The 6,134-nt window shown below is 34.2% G+C and overlaps 1 pseudogene; it reads right to left on the bottom strand.

Moving 5' to 3' along the window:
* Positions 1 to 2,112, bottom strand: part of LOC107669747 (gastric inhibitory polypeptide receptor-like) — a 25,121-nt pseudogene extending 23,009 nt beyond the window's left edge.
* Between the last annotated feature and the right edge of the window lie 4,022 nt (positions 2,113 to 6,134).

Raw genomic sequence — 6,134 nt, 5'->3', positions numbered from 1 at the left:
AAAAAATTTACTAGCCAATGGCGATTCAATTGCCAAGGTGTTCGTAGAGGGCTGCTGTGTGAGCATAAAGGACTCAAGGATGGGATTGTATTAGCTGTTTTCACTTTAGAGTGGAAAGTGTTCACATGGACACACACACAGTCCTATTAATTATAATGATTATGATGAAGTGGTGAAAAACATTAGCACTGTGTATTTTTCTGACCCTACTGTGATGCCAAGGCTGTCTCCTTTTAACACTCAGCTCATATGAATGGGTTCATATTTGCCCACAAACAGTGCCAGGAATTACTTCAGTAGGAGAGGAGAATATATTCATATGAAGCATAATAAAATAAAGAAGTTTCTTAGTAAAATCAATAAAGCTCAGACTTTTAACAAATCATAATTTCCCACCTCAGTATTGCAATTAGTGCATTGTGTTTATATATTATTTCGTTACTAACCCTAATCATAAAGTGCCACATTATATCACAATTCATTTTCAGTCACCCATTTAAACTTGTTCAATTTTATGTAATAATTCACACATAATTTTAAATTCATATTTTGAAAATATTGTAAAAATTAAAGTAAAAATTGCAAATGCAAGCATGATATTTAAATACGAATGAACAAAAACTTAGGCAAAGATTTTTTTCTATTTAACACAATGCACTTAAATGTATGGTGATGAATTCTGTGCATATTTTGTACATAGTGATTATGTTCAGTATCTCAGATTTTTCAGTTAATTGCATATATAATAGTTAGAAACAGATGGCAGCATTTTCTGAGAAACAGCCTAGAATAGGAATAAATATTATGCATGAGCCCAAAATGCCAGTAATAATGTAATTAAATACTAAAGAGGAAAAAGGTCATCTGATTCCTTTGTCTTTTTTTTTTTTTGACTGCCTATCACACTACAATTTAGATCAATTCTAACCCTGGTCACGCTCCTCTACATAACTATTTAAAAATAGCTTCACAAACATCAACAACAATACGTTTTACTAAGCTATTTAAAATATATATTTTATTTTTTTTGTTATAAAATGGTAAGTTGTATGGGTCATTTGTAATGTTGACATTTTAATAGCATATTTTACTGTATTAACACAAGTCTGTCTTCCTCAGCTTTTCAGGGTTATCATAAACCACTGTGCTGTGCAGGTTGAGACTGCACTAAATATTACCATGGAGAAAATTTGAGAAAGTGATTACATTTCTGTTTAGGCTACCACACACTGTGGTCCATTTTTTCCTTGACATAGGCCTATTACACGCGTATTAAAATACACTTTATATATTCCGTCTATGGATAGAACCGGCCAGACAGTACGAGAGCAGTCTTGAGCTCCGCTGTTGAGACATGTTGTGTTTTCGCAAGACTATCCCACGTGCTTTCTTTTCATTGGCACGCCGTTAATTAATTTCAAGCTTTGTGAAACAATGAGTTCAATCAGACTTTAATGCGCGCAACGGTTAATAACTTTATAAAAATAAATGTTCTAACAAATGTAGCCTAAACACCATTTTAAATGCTGCGCGTGACTAACAACTCCCTTTAACCGCGACTATACACAAAATAGCACATAATTTCGTACCTATTAGGCTATATAAACATCTTTGATTATGGATATAACAATTTCAAACATACTTGCATAGTAAGACTGTTTCTATTAGCTGAGATGTTATTTACTGCTTCCCAGCATCGAGAACAAGAGCACATTTAGTCAAAACGCCAAGCAATGGAAGCTCTTCTGAGATTATTAATCATTCATACTAAATACCACAACACAGACAGAATTCGACTGTTAAAAACTTGTCACGTCAAGCATATGGACAACCTAAATTAATTTGCAAGTGAAACGCGTGTCGGTTATGAACCATATGCATAACAGCATGAGAAATATTCGCCATCCTACCGTTCAGAGTAACGTGTTCTTAAGTAGCAATAAATGTTCTGTGAATTCCTTTGGTCGTGTTGAAAGGTGCTGTAAACCAGTCTAATTTCCTCAGTAAATGAGAAAAGTTGTTTCGCTCGGCTTCTCGGCAAAATGAATCATTCTGTAAGTCCAAAGTCAGAAGAAAGGAATCTGCGTTTCCACACGTCCATCACATAGACAGTCTGAGAGGTGCGAGACAGAAGGATGTTCTTGTCCTTTAAAGGGGCAGGAGCCAAAATTGCATCACACTTCATGAGAATTGACCTGGAACCTTTATTTTAAACACACACACACACACAAAACAACTTTATTTTAAAATTTTACACCATAAACTAAATCGATAACTCCTGGGAAATTAAACCAAATTCATGAAAGGAAAACATAAATGAAACAAAGATGTGGATAAAAATGCGTGGGCTGAAAAATGTTGTTGGTGTTGAAATGTTTGTTTGTATTGTTATAAAACTTTCCTCACATGGGCTGAGCCCATGCTTGTTCATCATGCCAAAAATAGGTCATCATCTATCATCAGCTATCAATAGCAGCATTACCATTCTGCCATTTGCAAAACCTACAAAGCAGCAACAATATTATTCAGGCTATTGAACATTCAGCATTGCAGAATACCAATTATGATAAACAAATCCGCACCCAACTTTTATTTTTTCACATATCTGGAACTAACATTCCATGTAAAAACTGCACTTGCATGGCTTGCATCCAAAAATAACAATAAACATTACTGTATGTTTGAAATACATCTGTAATCATAAGCATTAAAACAAAAGGATGGATGTATGAAACATTTACTTTATTTAGTCTGGCAGAAATTGATCAAGTCTTGTAGAAGTCCAGTTTTATTTATGGCAGGCATTAGCTGACAGGTTTGATGTCAATTAACAATTAACTAAATGTTAGCCCAGTGTTAATATTTAGCCTTTGTATTCATGTAAATAACAAATGACCCACTTTCCAGCAGGCTAAATGTGTTTTATACATTTGCAACTGAAAATCTGCAGTGGGATTCACTGTTAATGCATAGCACAATTACTGGTACATTTTGGGATTAAAGGGGTCATATGATGCGATTTCAAGTTTTCCTATTAAAGCATGTCAGCATATTCTGTTACACCAAATACACAAAAGAATGATCTTTAAAAAAGCATCATATGACCCCTTTAATGTGTCATCTAATTTTACTTTCTACTTTTAAATCGTATCAGTTGAGTCACTGTTGGTAGAGAAGGTTTGGCATTCCAACCTGTATCCCTGCCTTAAACACAAGGGATTTTGTCTGCTTTTCACACCCAAATCAATGGCAGCAGTAAAGATGGGAGATTAAAACACATTAGTAAGCAGAGTGATATGAACCAAACCCAGAATGACTCCAATGAATACTTCCCAAGAGATGGAATGTACATCGGTATTAATAGTCCCTAATATAATTCATGCTATAGTTGCCTTTTGAGATATACAACCATTGTTTAATATACTCTCTCTGATGACACATTCACAGAGTATATAAGCACAGTTTCATAGAATTCCTCCAGGTCAAGCTCCAGAATTTAATTCACTAATTAGTTCAATCTAAGACAGTTTTATAGTGTAATTATTTATTATTTTATACTAGGAAAAGGTGAAACTACCACTCCAATTAAGAAAAATGTATAAGATGATTGTTCAAATCTACACAGACATAAGGAATAATTTGCTGCATGTGCCAGAGAAATCAACGTCATGGACACAAAAATGTCTCTTCCTGACAGAGAGTGGGGTGCACACTTCCAAAATATTATGTAATCTACAAAGGGCCGTAGATTGCATAATATTCTGGCTAAATTAAAAATGGTATAAAGAACTTGTGCACTAGAATCACTAGGGTAGAATGTGTTAGTTTTGCCTAGACACTCAAAGACATCACATAGTCATTAGAATAACGATCAGATACTCCATAAACTTCAAAGCAAAGGCTAAAGTCATTCATCAAAGACAGGAGAGAAACTCTGTAAGCGTTTTAGCATCAGTAATTAAATTCATTTTAAATACGAAATATAATTCATGCTCACAAATGGTTGTTTCAACCGTTTCTGATTGTACCTGTTACATGGAGACACTTTCCACCGCAAAGTATCACAGTTAAATCTACTTTGAAAACAACTGATTATCTAACATAAAAAGTATAGTAAGTGACCTTGACATTCAGTATCACAGTCCCACTTTGATGGTTATATCTGTTAATATTCTATGAAATTGAGTTTAGAGCACAAATATTTACTGTACTTCATGGAGGATTTTCATCATAGGTAGCTTTCATAAAACTTACAGCACCAACCTGAGTATAGCCTCCAAAAAGCTGCAATTATCAATAGGTTTCTTTACTTGTTACATTTCAGTAACCACTCAATATGCAGAGAAATAGATTTCATTTAAATAAGCTGAATCGGCAACTTGAATTAGAATTTTAAAATCAATTCAGATAAGGGATAGTTTTATTACACTCTTAAAAATAAAGGTTCCAAATGGGTGTTTTCACGGTAAAGCCACAGAAGAAACAAGGTTTCATGAATGTTAAAGTTTCTTTATGGAACCATCAATGCCAATAAAGAACATTTATTTGCATCCAAGTGCATACAATATGTGCTGTGAAAAGTTGCACAGCAACATTCAGTTTAAGTGAGCAGTGTAGATTCATTTTGCATATATTATTTTGTATAATGTATAAGACTCAAATGGGACAAATGGTTGAGTTTTTGTACTTCAAGTTAAGTTCGAATGTGAACATAAATATGACACAGATGACTAAATCAATTTTAAAGTCACAGGTACAACAACACAATGGTTAATGTGTATCTCAGGATCTTCAAACCATTTACTTTGTTTAATGTTAAATGAAGAGTAAGAGTTGACAACTCTGGACAGCTATAATGTACATTTCTTTAAACATCTGCTCTGACTTCCTTAAACAAATAGTGAGAATAGGAATAACACTCCAAAGAAGGTCGGACAAGTTTAAAGTGGCATGAGGTGACCGAATTTTCATTATTGGGTGAACAATTAACATAGTAGTGTCCTAGAAATGTCAGAAGCAGCAAAGTGTAGGTTAAATAGACTGAATTGTCTGGGATAGGAGTGGACCAATTATTTATTGCTATCCATAAAACAGTTTATCGGCCTGGAGCAATTATTCACACAGCTCTGTGTTGGTGAAGCACTGTGAAATGCACAAGGGCACGAGAACGAGTCTGTTCCTGGCTGATTTAAGATGAGATGCCAGCTTATACCTGTAAATCTGTCACATTCAACGAGGATGTGTGCATATTGCTTGTACAGTATGCAGGCTAAATGCTGACAATAACCTCATTGGCAGGGAGTTTTTCCTCATTCATATCCATTATTAAAATGAGAGACATTTGTGGAGCATCTTTATGCAGTGAATATGCAAGAGCGAGGGCTGGTGATGTGCTATCATTTATCTGTATAGAAACAAACGACAGTCTTATGGATAAATGTTATTTGGAGTTCTTATCAGTCCACAGTGGAAAGAGCAACGGAAATACAGCAATACTCCAGAATTGTATCCTTGTCCAAAGGGAATGACATCCATTGGAATATTTACAACATGTTTAAGAGCTGTAAATGAAGATGAAGCGCCATTCTTAACAACTTATGCATACTGATTTCAAAGTAGTTGCGACACCAAGAAAAGAACCTTGGTTTCGGAGGAAAAGCACCATAAATCTGCATTTTAAAGGGCGAAGAAATGGACAATGCATGGTATGTGGCCTCCTTATCATCAAAGGGATTTTAGACAGCTACAAACACAAGGACATAATATTCTGTTGGTTCAGTAAATCTAGATAAAAAATATCATTAACAAAAATAACTTTAGGGTTGGTTGATGGTTACATATTTCATACACTGTACTGCATATGTTCCAATTTTGCTTAGAGACATTTGTATAGCGATAGCTCATAATGGCAATTGCCTACTTTTTAGTGGTCTTGGTTCTGGAAGTATATTTCCATTCATTTTTTCATTGGGATTTCAAAATATTTTTCAATGCAGTTAAATCAGATTTCTTAATCTACTTTAATACAGTTAGCTAGATGCAGTTCCAAGTCATTAACTAAAACAAGCAGCTCCAAGATAAATTATATTACAAACTGAATGAATGAATATTAATGAAATTAATAAACATACAAA

The sequence above is a fragment of the Sinocyclocheilus anshuiensis genome, unplaced genomic scaffold, assembly GCF_001515605.1.
Source record: "Sinocyclocheilus anshuiensis isolate Anshui unplaced genomic scaffold, SAMN03320099.WGS_v1.1 scaffold684, whole genome shotgun sequence".
Classification (NCBI taxonomy): Eukaryota; Metazoa; Chordata; class Actinopteri; order Cypriniformes; family Cyprinidae; genus Sinocyclocheilus; species Sinocyclocheilus anshuiensis.
This window is presented reverse-complemented; position numbering and strand designations above follow the sequence as displayed.